Source organism: Manis javanica, chromosome 4 (assembly GCF_040802235.1).
Source record: "Manis javanica isolate MJ-LG chromosome 4, MJ_LKY, whole genome shotgun sequence".
Classification (NCBI taxonomy): Eukaryota; Metazoa; Chordata; class Mammalia; order Pholidota; family Manidae; genus Manis; species Manis javanica.
The window spans coordinates 7,000,044-7,026,306 of NC_133159.1; the positions used below are offsets into that span (position 1 = coordinate 7,000,044).

The 26,263-nt window shown below is 49.9% G+C and overlaps 2 long non-coding RNA genes across 2 annotated transcripts; one reads left to right on the forward strand and one right to left on the reverse strand.

Moving 5' to 3' along the window:
• LOC118968654 (uncharacterized) lies at window positions 1-26,263 on the forward strand. Its single transcript, XR_012129971.1, has 4 exons — window positions 1-396; window positions 10,203-10,374; window positions 13,993-14,069; window positions 25,876-26,263. It is a non-coding gene; the product is annotated as an uncharacterized lncRNA (long non-coding RNA).
• LOC140848644 (uncharacterized) lies at window positions 19,097-25,844 on the reverse strand. The gene is made up of 3 exons (XR_012129736.1): window positions 21,768-25,844; window positions 20,122-20,207; window positions 19,097-19,931 (listed from the first exon to the last, which is right to left on the reverse strand). It is a non-coding gene; the product is annotated as an uncharacterized lncRNA (long non-coding RNA).

The following is a 26,263-nucleotide window of genomic DNA, read 5'->3' on the forward strand; positions in this document are numbered from 1 at the left end:
TGTTATTTCCACTCAACCAGGGTTCGGCCTGCTGGTATCTGATTCAGTGTTTACTTCATGAATGAGGTCAGTTCCCAGCACAGCTGGGGTTTTAGCAAAGGAATCAGAGCTGCTGGTCAGCAGACAGCATTCCCACTAGAATCTGACCAGAGTTGTCGGCGTTGCCAGGACGATGTTCTCACAGTTTACCCAGGCTCCCCACTCTCTCTGGCACTTTCTGGGGCCTGGCTCTCCTCACCGCCCTGCCAACGCTCCCCTGTGGGAGCCCAGGAGCCGCAGCTGGCGCACGGCGGGCCTGCACCCGGGTTCCCACGGCACACTGCTTTGCTCTCCACCCTGCACCCTTGCTATCGCGACATCTCACCCCTTAGGGCTTCAGGACTGCCAGGAAACAGGGTAGGTGGTTTGTTTGTTTGTTTTTTAATCATTTATTCCAGGATGGCTGCACTTGTGTAGTGAGGGGTGACTCAGAATGCCTTGGAAGCCACCTCCAAAGGTAACTGTCCCACAGGCCAGAATGTCCCTTAGGCCAGCTCCCCACACTGGTGAAAACAAAAAACAAAAGCTCACAAGAGCTCAAAACACTCATGTTAAGCACACACGTTTATGGAATGATGTTCTCTTAAGTTTATGGAGGTTATTGGGAAAACTGCTGAGAGCAGAAAGGAAAGGTGACCATCGTCAGTGACAAGCCCCGCTCCAGAGGACATCAGAGCAGCAAGGGCCTTAAGGGCCGGGACTGTTCACCTAAGCGCCTCGCCGCTGCAGTGATAAAGCATGTGGTCCAGGTCCGAAGTGCCCCTCTCAGCTTGGGAGCCATTTCTTTATCTTAGCACATAAGATCGTAGGAAGCTTGGAAACCGCGCTTTGGTTTGGACCCCAGAATGACTGTGAGCACTGTCTGCTGGAACAGTTTTGTCTAACAAAACCTAGGAGGAAAAATCTGGAGTAGGAGATGGTTTAGGCCCGATGCAAAGGCAGATTGTCAGGAAGCTTCTTCCCCGTCCACATGGAGGATGCAGAGCATGAGCCAAGGGCCACATTATCACTCCTAATGGAACAGTGGGGCCAGAGTCTGCAGAGGAGGACGCAGCACAGGGACAACAGGCAGGGACCTGTGCCCAGCTGTAAGGAGGTGAGCTCTCTCTTCCCCTGGCTTCCGCAGGAGCCGCTGTAGGATAAAGACTCCACTCTCTCTTATCTAAAGCAGGGGACCAGCAGCCACGGGAGATGTCAGAGCATCTCTGCCGCTTGAGGGTCCAAAGAGCCTGACGGGGTGCAGTTCAGACCAGTTCTCTTGCACACCTTCCTCAGGAGCACAGCCTCTCTCAGATCCAGGATGCTCTCTGTCTCCCCATTGCCATTACTCACAGAGACACCCGGCACCTGCCATCAGCCCTGTCGCCTGTTGTATCCATCACTGTCACAGTCATGTCAGCTTACAATCTAAATGGTCTTTTCCCTTGAACGTGCTTCTGGAAGTTTGTGAAGATGGGGCCCACAACACAGTTTATTCCTTCACCCTTTCTGGCCTCAGGGCCTGTGCTCTCTGCCCACTTGGCCATCACCACGCTGGCCACTCTGCTGATGCTTGAATGCACTGCACCCACATCCACCTCAGGGCCTTGGCACAGGCTGGTTCCTCTGCCTGGAACACTTTCTGTCCTCCCCACGGCTCCCTCTCTCCCTTTGGGTCCTTGCCCACATGGCTGCTAATCAGCGAGGCCTTCCCCTGGCTCTTTCCCATGGGTCCCCCTCACAAGTGATTACGCCCGAGCTCTTACCGCTACCTGAACCAGCCCACGTTCCTCATCGTGTTCCTTCCCGGCCTCACATTGGAACACCAGCTGCACGTGGGCAAGGAGTATCTTACTCTTGTGTGTACTGTCACCGCCTGGCACGAGCCCAGCGCTGCACTCAGTATTTATCAGGTGCTCACCACACAGCCAGAGGAGTCTAGGTGCTGGATATTTTTGCAAAGATTTCTGTAGCAATTGAGGAATTCTAAGTAAAGTCTTGAAGCTGAGGGGAGCTGCATGTGCCCTGCTTCCTTGGAGAATCAAGGAGCTGGACTAATGCTCTGTCTCTCTCCCTCCTCCTTGCTACCCTTTTGCTTCTGTATATTCTGCTTTCCCAGTAGACATAGGAAAGTGGGGTCATTCTAGAGGGGAGACAGAGCCTTCTCTGATTTAGGGACTCAGGTGTTTGCTCCACGGGGGCTAGCTGGTCCTGCGTTTGTATGAGTGCCCAGGAGGAAATACATCTGAGATGCTGTCACCCTCCCCTGCTTGGAACAGAGCAGTTTGACTGGCAGAGCTGTGGGCGAGGCAGCCCAGGCAGGCAGCAGGTACCCAGGCCTTCCAGGGGGAGCTGGAAAGCTGATGCCCAAGCCACAGGAAACAGGACAGCCGCCTGCTGCCAACAGCCTGACTGGAAAGTGTGGGTAAGGGCCACCTGGAGGAAGCAGGCCCTGCAGCGCCTCCTCCTCCTGGCAACCCCAGGAGTTTACTTCTGTCGGGCACTCCCTGCACCCACCGCAGGGACAGGCCCTTCCCACTCTCTCACCCGCAGTTTTATAATTTGAAAGCTCCCTTGTCACGCCCAACAAATCAGAACTTCTCTCCTTTCACCTTGTCTGAAAAGCCTTTCGTGGGATTGGGAGTGACCCCCAAAAGTAACTTCTCTGTTCCTGAATGAAGGGGAAATATTTCCAGGTCAGAGGGAGCAGTCTGCTGTGCCAGCACCAGGCACCTGGGAAAGGGTTATGCCCCCCAAGCCCAGTCCCCCAAACATGGGCCGGCCACAGGTTCAGAAGCGAACCACGGGCAGAGCAAAGAAATTGCAAATCAAGAGGTTTATTATTTTCCCCCATGAAGTGTTTTGAAACCCAAGTTTCCACATTTTTAAGGGTTTGATGTCATAAAATTCCCATGTACAATTGCATTTTGAAAAAGAGTCATTGTGTGTGTGTTGGAATGTGAGAGGTTGAGCATATAACTTAGAAACTAAACTGCTAAGCTCTGAATTGGAGGTGCACAGACAGACTGGGCCACTGCACTGTAGCACTGGCTACAGTGAATTCATGCGACATTGAGACTGTCCCGGAACTGTCTAGAAGTTAAACGTTAGTCTTCTGAAAAGAATGGGGACCTCCAAGCACCAGCTGCTATTATTCCAAGTGCAATGTAAGCAGGTTTCTATTTAAAACGTTCACACCTGGTACTTGGATATTTCTTGTTTTCCAAAGGGTGCCTTCTTCCCCTCAGATTCTTTTCCACCTTCCCTTTTCTGTGTTAGTCTGTTTAACCCAACCAGCTAGCATGCAGGAAAAGGCTACTGTAAAAGCCGGTTACGGCAGAAACTGCGGGGGTGGGGGGTGCTCTTCAGCCTTTGCGGCTGACACCGGACTCAGATGGAGACAGGACAGTCACAGGAGCCGCAGTTGGGGCTGAGGGGTGGAGGGGGCCCAGGAGACAGGGGAGAAGGAGTGTTTTCCTGTGGCAAAGGCAGAAAGACTCTCAATACCATGTGCCTCCCACACCGCTCTGGAAGGCCCTTGGATGTCCCTGGGTCCCATGGCGCCTAATCTAAATAAACTCCACATCTGTCAGTATCAGTTGCTGAGACGGGGAGGAGACTCAAATGAGCACATAGTTCTTATTATGGTCTAAATCCAAACTCTTTCTTGCCTTAATTATGGAGTGGAAAGCAGTGAGGCTCAGATACTCCAGGATGGGAGACTGAACACTGTGGATTTTGTTCCTCTATTTATTTCCCTGATTATGTAGAACTTCTCACCTCTGATCTCCAGAGGGGCCGCCCCGCCGCCTCCTTCCTCCTCTTCCTTCTGGGCACAGCCAGTGTCGAGTGGCAGGAGCAGCTCCCCGTGACACTGGCAGGGACAGAAGTGTGCTGGCATGGGGCCCGTGCTCATCAGCCTTGAACAAGGCATCACTTGTGTGTAGAAGCTTTTCGAGGCGGTTTCACAGATACAGGGACGTTGGACAGAGAGGAACAGAGAAATTCCAGAGATTTTTCACGTGCAAGCAGATATTTCCTTTGAGAGTTCCTAGACTAAATAATACTCCTTGTGTCTAAGGGACGGTGTGTACTGCTGGCCTGGCGATGTTCTGGGCGTGCAGGGTGAGCGCAGGGAGCCTATGGCGGCCTGGAGGGAGACGTAAGCAGAGAAACATGAAGTTGCCCGAGCAAGTGTCTTCACTGGAAGAACATGGGTGTTGTTCCGCCTCTGCCTGACGCGATGACCATTTCAAATATGGGGGAAGAATTTGTTGGCCAGACCTTTGGAATGAAATAGGCTGGACTTCTAAGAATCAATATACTGAACTTCTAAGAATCAGTAGGCCTCTCTACTAACTATTTTCATAGATACATATTTAATAGACTTTAGTTTTGAAAGCAAAATCCACCCAAAGTCCACACTTCACAGAGGGGTTCACTCTGAGTGCAGCACATTTATGAATTTTGATACATGTGTGACTCCATGAGTCCGCCCTTATAGCATCACACAGGGTGACTTCATTGCCCCCAAATCCCCTGTGCTCCCCGTTATCCATCCCTCCCTCCAGCCCCTAGCAACCACTGATTCATTTACTGTCCCCATAACTCTGCCCATTCTAGAATGTCACATAGTTGGGACAGTCATTTCAGATTGGCTTCTTTGCCTTATTAATAGGCATTTAAGTTTCCTCCATGTCTTTGTCAGGTGTGATAACTCATTTTTTCTTAGTGCTACATAATATCCCATTGTCTGAATGTAGCCATTTTCATATATATGTAAGATGCAAGTAATATAATTCATAGCTAGTATAGTAAAATATATGATAAGGTAAAAGCAGTATTTGGCTTAATTAGAATCAGCCCTGTTATTATCCTGTTTTAATAAGTAAACTGAAGCTCAGAGAGGCTCTGACTTACACATGGCAGATAAGTCAGTGGGGGGAGATCCATAAAAGGAGCAGAAGAGTCTAGAATCCCAGCCATTTGCTCTATCACAGATCAGAGCATAATGCACTGGCTTAGGTTTGTAATGTTCAAAGTTCATATATACGGGGAGGGGGTGGACAGTTTTGCTCAGCTCCTCATGTTGCCACGCAAAGGCAGTTCTTTAGAGTAACACTCCTTGCTTCTCTCCCTCCCCGTTAACACGGGCTCCTCTCACCCAGTCCTCTCCCAAGCAGGAGGAGCCCCCTTCCCAGTTGGGCAGATGGGGAGGAGCCCGGCATGCTCAGACTATTCTCTCTCCTTTCCGGGATCATCCTGGCTGCGAAGAGCGCGCTGGGCAGCTGGGCAGCTGTCAGTCAGACAGGACAGGGCAGCTCACAGGATTCAGGAGTACAGCATCAGTGAGCCCACTTGCCCACAGATCGAAGCCGTGTCCTACGAACAACTTCATAAAAATAATGACAGTAACGCACCAGTCTCGGTTCCGACTGTCTCCTGCGTCTGATGGGTCATCCTGACTGAAATAGGGAGGGCACCCCGTCCCAAACCTAATACCATCATAAATAGCTTTAAAAAGGCTCCCATCGCATTACCAGCCAGCTTCTTTCTGGTGCCTAAGTGTCTCTACCAGCACTGGGTCTTGTAACTTTGAAGCTATTTTAGGCCTGAAAGACAAGACTTAGTGAACTGAAGGAGTAACATTCCTTTAAACACAGTAAAAGCTCTGAACTAGGCTGGAAGTGTAGCCAGCCGCCTTTCAGGGCATCACTGGAGCCCTTAGAAAAATCTGACTGAAAAACTGATTTTAGACCAGAAATTCAGCTACCTACAGCCTAAACAACAGTTCTACCCAGAAAGGCCTGCATAGAAACTGTATCAAACTACACTTTCCATAAAAGAGAAGCAGATATTAAGACCACACCCAATTTTTTGTCAGAGGTTGCAAAGAACTGCCCTCTCTTCTGTCTCAGTGGTCTGATACACGTTTTCACACTTTGAGTCCATCCCATACATCCGGGTCACTTTGTAACACCTGAATTTCCTTGAGCCAAAGTTGAAAGAGTACCACAACTTATTAATAGTGCCAGTGAGAGTAAAAAGTTTTAACTCATCTGTGTAGGGACTATACAAGAACCGAACGAACCCCTTGATAACAGAACCTAATTTTTCTACATGTAGTGTCTCGTGTACAGGAGAGCCCATTAATATCTGCTAATGAGGAGAGCCTGGGGCCTGGGGACGGGGAAGTTTTCCAAGCAAAGTCACCACCTCGGTGGAGGTGAGCTGCTTGGCGAGACAGATGTTGACTGTCACCATGACTGGCATGTTGGGACTCTCCCTTCCTCCCTTGCCCATCTCCACTCAGGCTGGGAGAGACAAATAGGCCAGGCCCTGTTCCACCAGAGGATGCATGCGAGGATGTCTTCTGGAGGCCCTCTGGAAGAGGTTCCACTTTCTTTCTACAAGCAGCAAGCAGGCAATGCCCCTTCCTCTTCTTCCTTTCATGACTGTGGGCATGATTCCTGGAACCGCAGCAGCCATTTATGACCATGAGGTGATTAAGCAACCTTCTCTAAAGCCTGGCGCACAAAGGCTGCTCCAGCTGCCATCCTCCCCTCTCCCAGTGTACCTCTGGTGATTGTGGGACCCTGGAAATGAATGCTTGGGACACCATTAAGCCAAAGAAGACAAGCTGTCCTGTTAAAACCAACTGCTGGCCTGCTACCCGCAGCCAGTGCACACAGAGCAAGATGTTAGAAAGAACTGCCTCGGTGTTGGCAAAGGTTCTGAAGCAGAGAACAGACGGGTAGGTGCCAATGCTCCCTTCCTCCACAGTGAGGCGCTAGACCTGCGCAGCAGTGCCCGCATAGAGCTGTCTGAGAGTCTGGGACCACCCACAGGCTGGAGGGTGGGGAGGCCAAGAGGGAGAGACTGGGAATTAGAGGATTTCTTTGAAGAGCTGTTGGGTGCTGTGGCACTTGCCCTGCCCTGCCCTCTCTCCCCAGGGATGAATGGAAGGCACCTAGTGAAAAGGACTTCAAGGCCATTCAGAGCTGACACATGTACCCAGGAGCTTGGTGGACCAGACAGCTGGTGTCCTTCATGTGCCTAAGAAATCTTAATGGCAAGAAGCCCTAAAGTCTATTCAAGGAGAGTCAGAACAATGTATGTGTTATATACATATACAGATACATATGGATACATATACATTCCTTATATATAGTAAATATTATATATTTTAATATGCATGATAGATATAAAATAAATGTGTGCATGTATATATCTCCTATCAGTTCTATTTCTCTGGAGAACGCAGATTCACATTTAGAGGGTGCATATACCCTTTGAGAAGCACCCCCCCAAACCATTTCCCACCACAGGCTACTGGTCGTGAGCAGCAAACTTCTTCATTCATTGGGAAGAAATTTAACTTCAGGGAATCCTGTTGCACAGAGACCCTGTAGACCTGAAGTGACTAGTGGACTTTTTGTTATCCAACAGCCACTGGAAGATCACAGGGCTGCCAGAGTTCACCAGGGGTTGGGGTTGGGGGTGGGGGTGCTGGCAGAGCTGCCCAATTGAGGGTTGAAGAGGGTTTTGGTCTGGTGTGTCCAGAAGTCCCATCTGCACCACACCCTGGGTTCACGGCCATGGTATCTGATGCGTGCAGTTGGTGTTTTTAGATGGAACCTAAATATTTCCCAGGTCCCTTCTTCCAAACACTACACTCCTATTTTCCTCTTTGGAAATCTCTAGATTTCCAGATTTTTTTCTCCTTGGAGATCTCTAGATTGCACTCTAGAACACAATACTATGTGGGGTTTAGCCCTTTGGTTTATTAAGCATTAAAAGTAGCTTCAAGGAGCATAGAATTATATGATTCCTCTTTAAATGCACATGAAAGGCAACTCTTTTCAAAGGCATATCATTTCCCCTCCTGCAAGAATCCTGCAGGAACTGGGAGTGCTGGCTCGGCTGAGTTCAAGCTGCATCTCAGCTGGTGAGAAATGAGCTGGGTCTTTGCACCAGACAGTGTGTTGAAAACCACTAGACCAGGAGTAGCTAAGGCTTATCTGTCTCCGCCGACTTCTCAGGAATAAAGGGGGGGTTTCCCGGCCCATGTGGGAAGCATTGTCAGCCTGTGCCTGGAGGTGCACGAAGAGGGAGATGGGGCAACGTGGGCTTCTTCACTCCCACTGCTTCATCTCGCCTGGTGTCCACTTTGTCCAAGTTCTCTCAGACCCTGTGCAGAGCAGGCTAGGTCCGGCCAGGGTGGTGCTGGTACAGAATGGGGCAGCTCGTGGGAGCACATGTTTTCTGATGGGGGAAAGGGAGCCACTTTTCCTGGGTGTGAATGGAATTCAGTCAGAGGGGAGGCTGCAACTATCATTCCCCAGGCTCCCGTCCTGACCCTGGGAAAAGTTCTCCAAATCCTTAGGTGAAAGTACTTCTCATCCTCCTTCCCTAGACAGCTCAATGCAGCAGATGCTGACTGCGTGCCAGATGCTGGGTGGGCTCTGAGATGGAGACAGGACCCTCTCCCCATTGTGGTTCAGGAGGGGAGATATCATGACAGCTAACTGTGAGGGTGCAGTCTGTCACTGCCAGCTGACAGTACCATGAGAACCCAGCTACCAACGTGATGGGGGCTGCTGGCCTTGGGGGAAGGAGAGGGGGTCAGGGAGGTCCACGAGGCCAGCGACCGTACACTTGGCTTGGATGGATGAGCAAGAAAGGTCCAGGCGAGAAGGCATCAAGAAAGCAGGAACGGAATTCAAGGTGTGTGGGTTTCGCAGCCTGGCCAATGTGTTCCCAGAGCACCCAGGAACTGCGTGGGCTGAGGGCAGAAGGGCCTGCTCAGGGATTTCAGAGGAGGAGCCTGGACAGGTGAGCAGAGCTGGAAAGGGTCTTCCTCCACACTCCACTCTTGAACATGCACTTAGGCAGACTTGGCCTTCAGGCAGGAGGAGCCAGCAAAGCTTTTAAGGAAGGAGGTGATGGCTGTTCCCAAGAGCCATGCAAACTGTGGATCTGTGAGCAATTTCCTCCTGCATCTCCAGTATCCTGTGGCACCATGCCTGGCACACAGTCAGTGCTCCATTAATGCCTACTGAAGAGCAGATTCGTGGAGTTACAGCCCCGTGTGGAGGCAGCAGGCAGGTCATCCATGAGATGAGTCCAGACTAACCTACTGACAGTCAGATGCCTGCTGCCGACACCATCTTGCTCCAGCCCTTGGGCAGCTCCACGTGCTCCCCAGCATCTTGCTACTGTGCTTCTCCTGGCTCCTGCTTGCCCCGAAACCCTGCCCTGCCCTGCCCTCTGTTCTGACTCCACCTGTTGCTTTACCTCCTCAGTGCCATGCCAATGCAGGTGTAGCCCATTCCTTTGATTTGCAAACCAAATAATAATGCAGTAATAAATAATTATACAAATCTCAACAAAATATGTTTCTGAGTATTCTTGCTGAAGGTTTGGGGAGATGGAGCAAGTCGGCAAATGCAAACAACCTGAAGGTGCTCTGAAGCATCCGGAGGCCATTTCTGCCAACTCAGTCCTGGCTTCACCCTGCTTCTTGCGTCCTTTCCCTCCCTCAGGTTCCTCCCCTGTCCTCCTCTCCTTCTTCCCAAATGCCTGTTCTTTTGGTTTACAGTTCAAGGTGCTTGGGGGGCTTGGTTTTGCTTTTTGGTCTCCCTTTCTCCTAACTCTGCGGGCCTCGCCTGGCACCCCTTAGCTGGATACTTCTGTAAACAAAGACCTTTTGTTCCCTAAGAAGAACGCTGGTTCCATAAGGTAAAAAGTCATTTTCCCCACATCGCAGCATTATGGGGCAGCTGTGTGTTATTCTCGGCACCAGAGGGGATGAGAAAAGAGAGACTCCTTGAGGCAAATGTGGGAGGAGGACAAAATTCTTTGCTTGACTACATGTGTTCAGGCTCCTGTACCTTCTCCTAGACTTCTCTGTGCCCTTCCTTGTAAAACCCAGAATTGGCAAGAATCCTGCTAAGTCAGTTCAGCAAAGACCGCCACCCTGCATACCTGGCCAGGTTCCTCACCCCCACCAGCCCCCAGGTCGAGTATAGCCACCTGGCCTGCGAGAAGCAAGAAACCCCTTACCCCAGTGCTGCTTCCTCTTAGTAATTTTCCACCCCTGAGCCCCTGCAGCCGTGGCCACCTGAATAAAGCCCGGCTTACCATCTTCAGCAGGTGTCAGTTGAATCATCTTGCTTTGACAGGAGGGAAGACTTAACCCAGAGCCATGCAGCTTGGTATCTAATCACTGAGATGAACCGGCTGTGTGGGCCCGTGGCAGCTAGGACAGGAAGAGACCTCTTGCAGATGACCTTATAAGGCGAGAATTAACAGTCCGGGGCACCTAACAGGGTTTTGGAGCCACCGATGAGAGAGGTAAGAGACGAGGGGTGCACTGGTTAAGCCTCGGGGGCTGAGGAGGGTTGGGGAGGGCAGTGACAAATGAGGAAGTTGGAAAGAGAAGCTGTGAAAATGTGAGTCTTCAATATTTTGAGTAGGAGGAGACAGAAGCTGAGAGGCACCCACTGGGCTGAGGTGGTTTTCTGAGCTGTGAACAAGAGCAGGCCGTGCCAAGGCCAGGGCCCGGGAGAGCTCTCAAGACTGGCAGGCGTGGGCCATGCCCCCACCCAGAGTGTTTGCACAGGCAGAGACCCCGGTCCTCGGCCCCAAACCTCAGCAGACCTTGTCTCTCTGCAGGGATTGGGAACTTGCCCAAAAGCCCCAGTTCGTTTCCCACCCTTAGGTGTTTGCTACAATTACTGGGTTTCTTCTCAGAATGCTTCAGAGGTTTCCGATGTAATACAAACGTTTCCCCCGTCACTTGTGTATTTCTGTCCCATATCTATTCGGCTTGGCCGGGGGTCAGTGAAAGAAGCCTGGAAACGAGAGAGCTGGATGTCCCTGGGCTCAGCCGCGCCGAGCAGCCCCGCACCCACCATGACACAGAGGGTGCTGAGGCCAGCTTGGTGCATGCAGAGACGAGCGGAAGGCTGCTGTGCGAGGGTCCCTGTGAAAAGGCAGTGTCACAGGCCCACACAGACCCGAGGCGGAGGAGGGGAGGGGAGAGAGCGGCCTCGGATCTGCAGGGCACGCCGGGCCTGAGGACACAGCCACGGAGCAGCGAAGCAGAAAACACAGGGCAAAGGCAGCGAGTGTTTCACAAGGCGAAATATATTCCATTCAAAGGCCATCCATTGGTCATTCATTCTGAGATGAAGTAATCCCGTGGGAAGAGCTTTCTTTTTAGAAAATGGTCAGAGTAGTATGTGCCACTGGCCTTAAAGTTCTCATTTGGCAAAATGAGAAATTGGAAACATCAAGTAAGTGCTTCCAATTAAACAGGAGGAAAAAAATGGCTGGCTTAGGAAGCCGTGAACTTGAGGGTTATCCAGGGCTTGAGTCGGCACCTCCCCACCGCCCGGTTTGCCAACGGCCCTGGCGGGAGGCGTCCTGCAGTGACAGTCAGAGGAGCGTGGCCCGGCCTCGGGGGTCCTGGCCCACCCTGGCCTCCTTGTAACGACCAACAGCCGCAGGAAGAAAAGGTCTTGCTGCAGTGTGGTGGCTACAGCGGCACCCTGGGTGACCAGCGCCTGTCTGGATGGACTCTTTTAAGAGAAAGGCTCCATTTTGTCAGAGCTGCTTTCTGAGGATCTCTTCACCACCAAAGACCCCAAAGGGATTGCTGCTGGACCTGGAAAAGGGGGGACGTACTTTTGAGTCATAAAATGGAATGGAAACTAGTGTGTGTAGTCTGCTGTTTTGCTCGATACAAAACTTGGTTGTTTTATCAAAAAAGCCTGTGTGAGGCCAGCTGTGTCTTCTCTCATAAAATCCTCCCACCGCCCAATAGGAAACGGCGATGCCTAGAAGCCGCTTGCCAAGCGGTGCGGTCGTGAGAATCTGGAAGGCGCTCCGTCCGCCTTCCTGAGCCTTTGAAATTTGGAAGCAGGGCCAGGACGGTGATGAAGGAGGGTGGCGCCCCCTGGTGAGAGCTGTTCGGCACACCCAGGTGACCTTCCACCTGCAGGGGCCGTAGCTCAGGGTTTCCAGTGGCCTAACATCGTCCTCCTTTGTGCAAAACCCAGGATTAATAGCTTTGCACAGGGCCCTTCAGTGCGGAGCTGACATGCTTCAAACTCAGAAGACCTAATTTACATTTTGGCGGAGTGGGGAAGAGATGTTTATCTCAGCAGGAGATGCACAGATTAGGGAAGGGCTGACATCACAGAGAGCCAGCCAGCCGAGCAGGCCCCAGGGAAGGAAGCCATACGCTATCTTGGGCAACCATCGCTGCTGCCGCAGCAGGTTGGAGGGTGCGGTTCCTCCAGGGTAAGGACTGGGCAGCCATCAGGAAGTCTTCAAGTTGAACCAAGCAGCCCTGTCCATCTGGGATAAAAGTAGTTTGTCAGATCTGGTTATAGAAAGTCCCAGGAAAGATTAAACACAAATGCCACATGCTTGTAAAAGGACATGGTCTCAGAACAGCCCAGCACCTTCTGGGTTAAGTGGAAAAGCTTGTGAAAGGCCAAAGAAGATGGATTCTGTCCTTCCCAGGCCCTGACTTGAAGCCAAGAGGAACTTATAGGGAGTGAGTTCTGGATGCTGACCTGATGCTGTAAGATTCTCTCCAGGCTCGAACTTACAAGCCTGACGTTTCCAGGTTCCAAACTGTGATTCCGTCCAAGGCCAGATGATTTGATTCCCATAAATTACATCTGTCTCCGAGTAGTGTTAATAAGGAGCACTCTGGGTGTGAACCAGAGTCCCCGGGGATCCAAGAGGAATTCTTCTCCCCGCCATATGTGTTATTCAGGTGGTGGGTTCCTTCCAGGCATTCCGAAATTCCAGGGAGGGATCAACCACACATTGTTGAAATTAGACAAGAAGGACTTGAATGCATCCCGACCCCTGGAGGAGGCCTGCACGCCCATCTCCTGCAGAGGGTTTGAAGGTCCTTGAAGCTGGTGCTCAGATGGCCCAGCAGGGACCCTGAGAAAGAAATTCAGAAGATTCCTTCATAACATCATCAATCCCGCAATCCCAATTGAGAAGGTCTGAAGATTGCATCTACTCTCTGGCTTTAAAACGTCCAATTTTACATAGGTTTGCTTGTTTGGTTTTTTTTTTTTTTTTTTCTAAGTACAAGAACAGCAATGATCAAACTTGGAAAGCATCCTTGCATTTTCAGTGGAGCAGGATAGTAAAAACTTTGCTAGGTTCAGTCTTGCTGGTGGTCTTGGGAGGGAGGCAGCCCCCAGGGAGGGACACAGGAATGGGGAAAAGAGCTGAGGGTTTTTATTCCCAGTTCTTCATCTTCACAGTGCCTACAGCTTTCAGCCCTGTTCCCTTTTTCCTTCTTACTTTTGTGTCAAATAATGCTTTTTATTGAGACAGAATTCACATACCAGACCATTCGCCCTTTTAAAGTACACAAGGCAGTGGGCTTTAGCATATTTGCCGACTAACACAGCCATCAACACAATCCATTTTAGGACATTGTTATCACCCCAGAAGGAACCCCATATACATCAGCCATCATCCGCCATCTCCTCATACCCTCTCAGCCCTGGGCAACCACCAACCTACTTTGTCTATAGATTTGCCTATTCTGGACATTTCATGTAGGTGGAGTCGTACAATAGCTCATCTTTCATGTCTGGCTTCTTTCACTTAGAAGAACGTTTTCAGGGTTCATCCATGTTGTAGCATATGTCCTTACTTCATTTCTTTTTATGTTGGCATAATTTGCCATTGCAGGGATGTACCACATTCTATTTATCCATTCACCATTTTATGGCCATTTGGGTTATTTCCACCTCTTGCTGTTATGAATACCGCTGCTACGACCATTTGTGAATACGATTTTGTTTACACACATGTTTTCGTTTCTCTTGTTTAATACCAAGAAGTGAAATTTGTCAGATTATATGGGAAGTCCTTGTGTAACCTTTCCAAGAACTGCCAGACCATTTTCCACCCTTATCTACTTTTCAGGAATCCTAAGAATTGGTCATCATGTCTGACAAAAAAAAAAATAACGGTATCACTGGATCTTCCCAGAAAGAGTCTAAGTAAGTACTACGTTAAATCTCAATTTTAGCTGAGTAAGTTGGCTAACCAGCTGTTTTGGTTAGATGGAATTAATAATAATTTTTTTTAATCCTATTTTGTTTTCACATTTGTTGAAAAGTCTTCTAATTCAAATCAGCATGCTGTAGTTGCATCCCTTAGAAGGAAGGGGGCAGGGAAAATCATTTGAGTTTTGGCACTTAGGATTCAGGGTCTTCAGGGATCAGTCATCCATTCACCGACATCTATTCAGGGCCTCTGGCAGGTCAGGCCTAGGCCTAAGTACTCAGGAACCACAGATGAACAAGACAGACACTGGCTCAGCCTTCATGCACTAAGTTCTAGCATGGGCGAAAGGCAAAACTCAAAAGTATTGCTCTGCAGGTAACAGAGGAACTGAGAAAATCACAAAGGTGTTTGGGGGCTGCTTTAGATATGATGATCAGGGAAGTCTGCTGTGAGGAGGTGTATCAGTTTTGCTGCCATAACAAGTTACCACAAACTCAGCAGATTAAAACAACACTCAGTTATTAGGGTACAGTTCTCTAGGTCAGCAGCCTGGGTGGGCTCAGTTGGGTTCTAGGCTCAGGGTGTTACATGGGCAAAATCAAGGTGTTAGCCGGGCTGGGCTCACATCCAGAAGCTCTCAGAAGGAATCCACTTCCAAGCTCATCCCAGTTGTTCAGAGTCCAGTTTCTTGCAGTTCTAGGACTGCCTTAGTCCGTTTGGGCTGCTACAACTGAGTACCAGACACCAGGGGCCTTAAACAACAGACACTTATTTCCCACAGATCTGAAGGCTGGGCAGTTCGAGACCAAGGCCAGCGGATTCTGGGTCTGGTGAGGGCCTACTTACTGGTTCACAGACAGCCATCCTCTCACTGTGTCCTTGGACGGCAGAAAGGGATGAAAGAACTCTCTGGGGTCTCATTTATAAGGGCACTAACACCATTCGTGAGGGCTCCATGTCTGTGACCTTCTCACCTCCTTAAGCCCCCTCCCCAAACACCATCACATTGAGGGTTAGGTCTCAACATATAAACTTGAGGGGGATGCAACCCTTCAGTTGATAACAAGGACTGAGGCCCGCCTTCTTGCTGGCTGTCAGGGGGGTGCCTCAGCCCTCAGGGCACCCTCTTTCCTCCTCACATGGCCCCTCCATCTCCAGAGCAGTGGTGGAACATCCAGCCATTCTCATGCTTTGCATCTCTCGACTTCTGCCGCCAGCCAGAGAGAGCAAATGATTTTAAGGGCTCCTGTCTTCCTGTCTCAAGGTCAACGGTGCCATCTGACATAACACAACCACAGGACTGACGTTTCATTACACTCCTAGGTTTCAGGAATGAGGACGTAGAAGGGGTGGGGGACCTGCAGCATGAGGAGGAGGTGAGGATGTGGTGGGAGGTGTGCAGTATCCCAGACAGAGGAAGCAGATCCTCTTTGGGGCAGGAAGAAGTTGGTGTGTGGGGGACACTGAAGGGTCAGCGCTGTGCAGCTCCAAGCTCAGACTGTGGAGCATGGTCTGCGAGGAGGGGAGCAAGAGGGGGACACCCCTGCAACCATCAGGGTCTTTGAAGACAGCTGTTAACAGGATGGAGCCAGAAGCATGCCAGGCCCAGGACACCTTTTAGAACTCAACCACTGAAGATGTTTCTTAAATAGACTGATTGAGATATAATCTATAATTGTCATTCAACACACAGCACATATTTGAAGTGTACGATTCAATAACTTTTGACATATGTATCAGTTCAGGAAAACATTCCACCATCAAGATAATGAGCATATCCATCACTCCCAAAAGTTTCCCCATGCCCTTTGTCATCGGTTCCTCCTTTCCTCTAAGCAGCTATTGATCTGCTCCCTGTAATGGTTCTAGACTTTTATATAAAGGCCATCATGCAGTGTTGTTATGGGATGAATTGTATCCTCTCCAAAATTCGTATTCTGAAGTCCTAATATGCCCCGCAGAATATGATTATATTTGGAAACAGGGTCTTTATAGAGGTAGTTAAGTTAAAATTCAGTCATTAGAGTGGGCCCAGATGTGACTGGTATCCTCATAAGAAGAGAGTGGGACACAGGCACACACAGAGGGATGACCGTGTGAAGACATCAGAAGAAAATCCATCTACAAACTGAGGAGGGAAGCCTCAAGAAAAACAAACAGATCTCCAATGCCTTGATCTTGGACTTTCAGTCTCCAGAACTGGGAGAAACTAAATTTCTGTTGTTTAAGCCACCCAGCGTGGGGTACTCTGTTACGGCAGCCCTAACAGACTAATACAAGTATGCGATTTTTTGTCTGACTTCTTTCATTCAGCATAATTATTTTGGATTCCTCTGTGTTTTTGTATGTATCAGTAGTTCATTTCTTTTTTATTGTTGAGTAATATTCCATTATATGGATATACCACAATTTATCCATTCACCTGCTGACTGGCATTCAGGTTGTTTCCAGTTTTGCCTTTTATAAATAATGCTGCAATGAGTACCCATTTACAAGTCTTTTTATGACATATATTTCCTTTTCTTTTGGGTAAATACTTAGAAGTATTTACTTAGTAACTACTTACAGTAAATAGGAGTAGAATGTCTAGACCATATAGCAGTTGTATGCTTATCTTTTTAAAAAACTGCCAAACTGTTTTCCAGAGTGGTTGTATTGTTTTACATTCCTACCAGCAATACATGAGAGCTCAAGCTGCCCCACATCTTTGTCAACACTTGCTGTGGTTGGTCAGTCTTTCTTATTTTAGCCATTCTAATAAATATGTGGCAATATCTCATTGTGGTTTTAACTCGCATTTCTCTAATGACTAACAACTTTGGCATTTTCTCAAATGCTTAATGGTCATTCAATAAGGAAAATATAAGCTTATTAAGCAAAATAAACATTTGTTTGTTTGTATCTAAGAAATCTTTGCCTACCCCCAGGTTACAAGATTTTCTCCTGTATTTTCTTCTAGAAGTTCTGTACTTTTTAAGTTTTACATTTAAGTCTGTTTTGGGTTGATATTTTTATATGATGCAAGGTACGCATCAAGGCTCTGGTTTTGTTTTTTAGGGGTTTTTTCTGCACATGGATATTCGGTTCTCCCAGAACAGTTTTTGCAGGGATTATTCTTTTTTCCACTGAATGACTTTTGAAACTTTGTTGAAAATCTGTTGTCTGTATTTCTGTGAGTCTATTTCTGGATCCTCTCTTCTGTTCTATTTATCTATTTAGCTCTCTTTATACCCATACCACACTGGATTGATTACTGGAGCTTTATAAGTCTTGAAATCAAATGGTATGAGACCTCCTTCTTTTCTCTTCTTTTTCAAAATTGTTTTGGAAATTCCATGTCCATTGAATTTCCCTTTGAATTTTATAATCAGTTTGCCAATTTCTACCCAAGAGCCTGCCTGAATTTTGACTGGGATTACATAAAATCTATAGACCAATTTGGGGAGAATTGACGCTGTAACAATATACGTTTAAATGGAGATATAATTCACATACCATAAAATTCACCATTTAAGAGTATACTATTCAGTGGTGTCTAGTACAGTTGACCCTTGGACAACACAGAGGTTAGGGGTTCTGACCCTCCATGCAGTCAAAACCTTTGACTCATATAATTTTTGGTTCTCCCAAAACTTAACTACTAATAACCTATGTTAACTGGAAGCCTATGGATAACAAACAGTAGATTAATATGTATTTTGTATATGTATTATATATTGTATTCTTACAATAAAATAAGCTATAGAAAAGAGAATGTTAAGAAAATCATAAAGAAAATACATTTACAGTACTGTACTATATTTACTGGGAAAAATCCATGCATAAGTGAACCTGCTCAGTTCAAACCCATGTTATTCAAGGATCAACTGCATATTCACAAGGCTGTATAGCCATTATCACTATTAAGTTCCAGAACATTTTCATCACCCCAAAAAGAAACCCCAAGCCCATTAGCAGTTACTCCCATCCTCCTTGCCCCAGTCCCTAGGCAACCACTCATCTACTTTATGTTTATAAATTTACCTATTCTGGACAGTTCATTTAAATGGAATTATACAACATGTGACCTTCTGCGTCTGGCTTCTTTCACTCGACATGATGTTTTCAAGGTTCCTCCAGGTTGTAGCAGACATCTTAACAGTATTGAGTCTACAGCTACTAGATAGATAGATATACCAGCCTGGGATACTGCCGAAACCACTTTTTTAGAATTAAGTGGCTGAAATCAACTGCCGAAATATATATATATGTTTATCCTTCCTCAAAGTAACCCATGTGATTAATTTCCACTGAACTGAGGGGATGGCTGGCTGGAGTTTGTAAAATTATTGAACTTTAGAACTGACAGGCAACTTAGAAATTGTGTAGTCAAGAGGTTGCAGAGTGGTTGCCCAGAGGCCAGTTGGCAATCAGATGTGTTTGTGTGGCCTACACAGGATGTCCTTAGCATGTGAGCCAACATTTCAAAATCTGGGAGCTTTCACAGAAAATTCTTTTAAAAATCAGACATCTGGCAGCCCAGAGCCCACATCCCACTTGGTGGTGATATGCTGGATGAGGACAGAAGCCTCTTCTCCAGGGCTCCTTGGACCCAGTCCCCACCCCCAGCCCCCAGGGCATCGGTGCCCTCATACCTATACCCTTCAGGTTACCTGCCCAGCTCATAGACAGGTGAATTTACACCTCCCCGCAATGTTCCAACCTATCCCTTTTACAGGGAAGCCCTGGGAGGTTACCTGACTTTCCTGGTCTCAACAGTGAGTTAGGCAAACGGTGAATGCGGACAGTGAATCATGTGATTTTTCCTATGCAAACTTTCTCTCCCACCAGGGTGACCAACTCCTGGTTTGCTTGGGACTTCTCCGGTTTTAGAACAAGAAGTCCTGCTATAGCCCAGAAACCCCCTTGGTCCCAGACAAACCACCCTACCTCTCTCCCCCAGCCCTCTTCCCCCACCAAAAAAGAAGCATAAAATAAAATAATTGAATTGAATTTTTTAACTTTTAAAGCAGGGCTTTGTTGATCTACTATTTCATCTTTTCTCCCGCCTGCTGGTTGACACTGTACTTGTCAGCTCCACTGTCCCTAGTTTCTGAGTGGGACTCAGCATTCTGAGCTTCCCCGGGGCCCGGCCTCTGACATGGGGCCTGGTGGTGGAGGACGCCTGGCCCTCGAACAGGCCCGGGGCCCAGCTGAGGCAGCGTGCTGACACCTCGCTGCCAGTTGGCAGCATGCTCCTCTGTTTATGATTAGGGGGCTGACTGCACTGGGACCCAGGCAAGCCGATGATGAAAGCTGTGAAAAGAACATTGTTATATGACTTTTCATAGTTTCCCAAATATTACCCTCCCTGCTGCTTGAATTACTAATGCCTTGGACATCGAGGCTGAAATCTGTTCCCAAACAGATTCCTCTTTTTTTTCCTGTCACCTAGGCGCTCGGTATTGTTGTCTGACTGTTTTCCCAGGTTCGCCCGTTCTCACAGCTCAGTACATTCCCCGGGAGCGATATCTTGGCACCCCGTAAGCACCATCACCAGCCAGCTCATTTCCCAGCCCCTCCTCATCCAGCAGCTTGCAGCAGGCAGGTGACCCCGAAGCCACCATACAGCTGCAGGCAGGGGAGCAGTGGAAAGGCGGCCCCGCTCCTCCCCAAGGAGACGCTGCTTTGAACAGGCGATGTCAGGCAGGAGAAAGGGACCCTGCAGACACATCCCCCCCAGGTCCCCGCTACATCACTTAACTTCTTCCTCGGGCCGCCAGGACCCAAGGGCTCTTGGGTCCTTGCTGTCTTTATTACTGCTTATAGAGCTAATAAACAGATGGTTTGGTTTAGGGAAATATGCAGCCGGGGTTCTGAAAAAGGAAAAAGTAAGCAGAAGAATGAGGAGAGGAAAGGGAGACGCAGGAAGGTTGTGTAGAGCGGGAACAGCGGCAGCTCGTAAATCCCCCGCCCTTGCCCAGCGTGAGTCTCAGGTTGGGGTTAGCCCAGCCCCGCCGTCCCCAAAGAAGCCCCAGCAATACTGATCTCGTGTAGAAAACTCACTCTGCCCTCCTCGCCATCCCCCTTCCTGAAAATTGTCCCACACGTACTGGAGCCGTTGTGATCGTGATCAGATGACGCGGTGGCACCTGGGGTCAGAGGAGGCACAATAGGCTGTCATTCCGAGAGGCCAGTGGCACAGTCAGTGGCCATGGAGAAGACGCCCCAGCGGTACAGGGGAGGGAGGCCGAGCAACCTCAGAGATGTCCCCCGAGTAAGAGGAGCCAAGACCACGGATTTCCCATAGGGACAGAGAGCGCTTGGCGGGGGTGGGGGCTTGGACAGGAACCTGGTGGTGACCTGAGCCGAACAAAGCTGCTAGTCCGCTTGGTCCCAAGAGCCTCCCTGAGAGGGCAAGCCCGGGACGAGCGGGCCCAGGACTGACCCGCAGGACAGACTCAGCAGGGAGGGGGCACAGCTGCCACTACACACTCTAGGGACCCCCTGCCCGCACCACAGCATCTCCCTGGAGGAGGAAGTGCCAGAGGATGGGTGCTGCACTGCCTCCTTGTCTCATATTCCAACCCAGCACCGGAGGGAATGTCCCACGTGTGGGAGAGAAGCGGAGTGTGAGTCCTTAGGGTCTGTAGACACTGAAGCCAGGGAGGCCCACGTGCTCGGGGTCCTATGCAAGACCCCAAGATGGGGTGGGCGCAGTGGTTCAGTCTCTTCTACTTCAGCTACAGCAACATTTATGGAAATGGGAAGATGGGCCAGTGAGGAGATGAGAGGGGCCACGGGAAGATACAACCCACAGACACGGTCCAGGTCAGCTCTGGGTGGGACAGAGGGTGTAAGAATGTGCTGGTCCAAGCGTGGCCCACAGCCCTAACCAAATAAGAACAGAAATCAAGAGTGAGCACAAGAAACTTCTACATGCCTTTTCCCCTTGTCAATTTGTCCCATTGTATTTTGTGAAATGCAATTTTGTGACGCTTGGATCTAATAATAGAAGAGAGATGGGGACTTGTATGTTATACGGCTTTTGTTTTTTCCATTTCATTTTCCCCGCCTATGTCATGGTTATTGCATTTCACAAAGGCAACAGTTTGCAATGGGTTGGAAGTTTTAAAAGCTGGTCCTTCTGCAAATAGCTGGAGATGCACTGGCTGGCCCCAGGGGGAAGCATCAAGAGCTGCACCCCCCTCCCCAACCCTGGGATAGGAAGTAAATACCCCAGGGGCCGCAGGGGAGCGTGGACCAGGCAGCCAGGAGCCCAGCCCTGCCCACACCACAGGGACCCTCCGGCTGCAGCTGCCCGACTCCTGGCCCTGCACAGACCAGGCATAAATACACGGATGCCCAGAGCCAGCCCTGCAGTAGAGAGGTCCTCCTGCCATCCTGCCAGGAGACATGAGGACTGCTGGGGCCACGGTTCTGGAGCCCCCCCGCCCCGGGTGGGCTTGCTGTGACGGCTGTTCCCCTCGGATCTTCCTGGTACCTCGGGTGGAAACCCGAGTTAGACAGCACAGGAGTAAGGAGGCTGTGCCTTCTTTTTTTAAAATCAAGCCAGTACCACCCCCTGTATGGGCTTTCCATTTGCTGTCCTGGCACCCACGTGGCCTGTGGGACAGGGAAACGGCCTTCTGTTCTGTGTTCTCTCCTCCCAGGAGCGGGCAGTAAGAAGGACCATTCAAATCCCTCAGTACCTAAAAATGCTTTTGGCTTCAACCTGGAAGAGAACATAGTCTGTGATTCCATTTGTACGAAGTATAAAACAAGGCAAAACCAAGCTATGCTGTGAGCAGCTAAGATAATGGTGACCCTGGGGCTATGCCAAAGAGGGGTGGGGATGTGGGGGCCTTGAGGGGGCTGTTCATGTGCTGTTTCTTGGCCTGAGCACTGTTGAAAGGATGCAATCAGTATGTGACAAAAAATTGTGCACATACAGTTTGTATGCTTTCTTCACGTATATTACATTTCAATAAGAAGTTTGGAAACCTATTGGTTCAACCACAAACGGCAAAAATAAAATAACATTTGGGGGCAGAGGTCTTGCTCGATGTTGTTCAGCTTGCGTGAAAAGCGCTGAGTCTTAGGACCGCAAAGAAGAACAACTGCCCTGTAGGAGAAGCAGGGGTCTGTTTTTTTTGGTCACTGTTTTCCCAGGTGGTGGGGGGCGGCAGGGTGGCTGATTCATTTTCCTTGCTCCCCCTCCTTCCTTCATCCCCACCATGTGGGGCTGGATAGAGGCCAAGGGCTGAGATTTGGGCTGTTGCCTTGGTAATGCTTAAATATTGGCTTCAAGTTATGATGGTAAAAGAAATAAGCAGGAGCCTTGGGGAGCTCACAGTGGCCCTGTGCCTTGCTGCAAATTCCAGTCAAAGTCATACACCAAATCGGCTCATGGGCAGTAAAGCCTGCAGCTGTCTGGTAGGACCGAGGACAGGTTAGAAGCTGCATGGCCCAGGATGCTCAGGGACCTGTCCTCCGGGCTCGATGTCCCATCTCTATAATAGAGTCCCCTAAAATTCTTTCTCACAGTGGTCTGGCAGCATAGTGGCCAAGAACCCAGATTCAGAGCCTGGGGGAAACGTTCTCCATCTCTGAACAGAGAGTGGGCAGAGAGGCGGCAGTTCAGAGACCCAATATCGCTGCTGTCAGGAACCATGTTCACTTTCAAAAGGCGAGGGCACAGAAACAGCCGTTTCTAGAAGCCAGGGGTCATGATGTCCTGACCTGGGAGGCACCTCCAGGACCTGGGAGCAGGACAGTTGACATTTGTAGCGGCGGCCGAGCTGATGAGGACTCTGGTCCAGGAAGTTAAACAGAGCTTTGCCCAAGATAAATTCTCAATTCCAGTCCTGGCTCTCTGGCCAAGAAGCTCTCTGACTTGGAGGTATATAGCAAGTCCTTAACTCATCTGGGCCTTGGTTTCCCCATCTGTAAGCCATTCTCTTTACAGATGGAAGCAGGAGAGAACGGACTCTGGCCCTGGGAACAAGCCCTTCCAGGCTCATGCCAGCACCCTCTCCCCATGTGGCTGCAGCAGATGTGCAGCGCGAAGTCCAGGGTTTACGATTCCGCTGCCCTCGGGGAAGTGGAAACTGTTCGCCTTGCCCATTCCAAAAGTATCCAAGCAATAAGCCTCCACTGAAGTCTTGGCTGAGAAGATCTGCTTGTCCCGCTGTGTGTGCAGAGGGGGGAGAGCGTACAAACTGGGGCAGGGGTGGGATGGACGGCTCCCTCTGGGCAACGCTGAAGCACTGGGCGGTGCTGGGAGGGGCCCTGAGGGTGTGACAACCAGCATTAGGTCACGCTGTCCTCCCCCTGGGTGCCATGTGTCAGCGTGCAGCGATTGGCCTGCACACCGTGATTTTACGGGCTGAGCCTTCCTCCGGCAGTCCTCAGCCCGAGGCTGCCCTTCCCCGCTGCCTCCTTGTTTTCTCTCCCGCCCGGCTCTGTCCGCCCAGGGCTCCATACCACACAGCCAGGCGGGTGTGGGGCGAGACACCACACCAGCAGGGGCTGGGACCTGGGGGATGCTCCTTTTGCCATGGTGACCCTCTTGGGGCCACTGACAGCACATGATAATAGCGGAGTTCGTTGAGCACCTACTAAATGCTCAAGGTGATAGCTGTCCTTTGAGGGGGTGATTTATTTTCTTTGGCTGCCCTGAGTGGCTTAAAACAACAGAAATTAGTCCTTCCACAGTTCGGGAGGCCGAAGTGGAAATCACAGTGTTGGCAGGTCCACACTCCTGGAGGCTCTAGGGCAGGATCCTTGGGGCCCCTCCAGCTCCTGGGGGGCTCAGCTCTTCTTTGGTTAGTAGCTGCATCCCTTCCCTCCACCCTCTGCCTTGTCTTCACAAGGCCTTCTCTCCTCTTTGTGTGTCTCTCTTCTCGCAGAGATTCCAGTCACCAGATTTAGGGTACACCCTAACCCAGGATGATCTAATCTGGACATCCATAACCAACTATATCAGCAAAGACCCTGTTTCCAAATAAGGTCACATTCTGAGCATCTAGGCAGACATGAATTCGGGAATCCCCTTTTTATGGATGAGGAAAGTGGGGACCAGTGAAGTGAAATGGTTAGTTCAGAGTCCCTAGGGTAAGTGGTGGGGTCGGGACTCAAACCCATGCCAAGTGGTCGTAGGGCCCACCATCCTATCTCTGCCAGAAGCTGACATCTAAGAATTCCTACCCTGCTCATCCAAGCAGGAAGGGAAACAGGAGGAAAGTCCTTGGCCTTCAGAAGCAAATCATGCTCCCAAACTCCAGCTATTCTCTAACTTCACTTGTGGACGAATCCCCGAAAGGAGCTTATATACTCTTAGAAGTTCTGACCCAGTCAGTTCGGGGTGTAGGAGCTGGCAGGGTGGAGAGCCAGGATCTGCACTGGTAACGAGGCTTTGAACCCCATACAACTCAGTGCAGGAGGGTCCAAGACCACATTGTGAGAGGCCCGGAAGCATCCATGGGGCCCAGACCCACTGGACAGCAGCCCATCTCCAGCTTGAGGTAGGAGCAGAGAGCACAGTCCCACCAGAGGGACCGGTCTCCGCATCCACACCCACTAAGCCCAGCGCCAGGCCTGCAGAGAACCAGAAGTCCTTGTCCCACTGCAGCCAGCTTGGGCTAAGCAATCCAGGGAGGGGTTTTGATTCAAACTCTGGTTCCTGAAGGAGCCAGTTCAGGCTCTCTGAGAAAGCCCCAAGGCCACTGCGGGCTCTGCCCCAACACCACCATGGAAGATCTGGCAAGGCCCAGAGAGTGGGCCAAACCCTCTTTCCTCTTTACAATTCCAGGACGAACAGCTTTTCCCCTAGCCCAGCCCTTTCTCAGGGGGCATCGTGTGCGCACACCCTCAGTGCCAAGCAGTGACAGAAACCCAGCACTCCAAGTCCTCCCAGCCGGTGGGGGCTGCAGCCTTGCACAGTACCAAGTACAGCGCCCTCCCACCACCAAAGCCAGGAGGAAAACAGGTCCTGCTGATGGACAAGATGTCCTTGGCATCTCACTGGAGCTCACTCTACCAGGTCTCATGAAAACACATGAGCTCAGCTTCTGGACCGGCCACCAGCTTTCCGTGGCCCCTGCAGTGAGCAGAGGCTGTGCCAGTGACCACGCTCAGTTATCTCTGGCTTGCAGTCTGCTGCAGGTCCCCAACCCTTTGTGGTTTAAGGAGGGAGAAAGCAGGAAGGAAGGGATGGAAAGAGGGAGTCACATCAGCTAGCAGGCCTTGTGGGACGAGGGAGTGTCCCAGGATACCTAGGCAGTAGACACCTACTGTGTTTTTGCTTTTTATTGAGGTGAGATTCAAATAATGTAAAATTAACCAACGTAAGGTGAACAATTCAGTGGTGGAAGTTAGCACATTTTAGTGTTGTGTAACCACCACCTCTATCTGGTTCCAAAACATTTTCATCACCCAAAAGGAAACCCACTGCCCACTAAAGAGTCACTCCCCAACCCCTGCCCTCTCCTCTCAGCCCCTGGCAACCACCCAGCTGCGTTCTGTCTCTCTGAATTTACCTCTCCTGGACATTTATATCAATGGAGTCATACATTATGTGACTGGACATCAGGTGTTTTTACCTGCCCCATACCTCATTTCCCCTTCCCACACCCCTCCCCTCAGTCCATGTGGCTCCCCAACCCTGCTTGCAGGGGTGGGCACATGACACAAGCTTTGCAAATCAACCACCCTGATTGGTTCAGAGATGGGCCTGTAACCCAACCCCAGCCAATGGGGGCAACCACAGGACTTTTTCAACTTTTTCAAGAACAAGCATCCTTCTCTGCTTCTCTACAGAATGGGAGACTGGAATCTCAGGCAGCCACCTTTGCCGCCACGCAGGGAGCTCCCAAAGGAGAATGAAGCCCACTCGGAGGGAAGCAGAGACATAGGCCGAGGTCTGTTCTTACCAATGTTGTCCAAGTACCTGGATCCAGCTCTTCCTGAAGGCCTGAAGGCACAGCTGTCCCTGGACATCTCATTTTTAAAAACAACTTACTGTGCTCAAGCTAGCTGGAACTGGGTTTCTGTAAATAAATAATGAAAAGAAACCAAAGGTGACTCCATTCCCCTCACCTGCCTTCACATGTTCCCATCACTATGGAATAAAATACAACTCCTTAGCAAGGAACACACAGCCTTCCTGATCCAGTGCCTCCCCCCTCCCTCTTCATCCTTGGACACC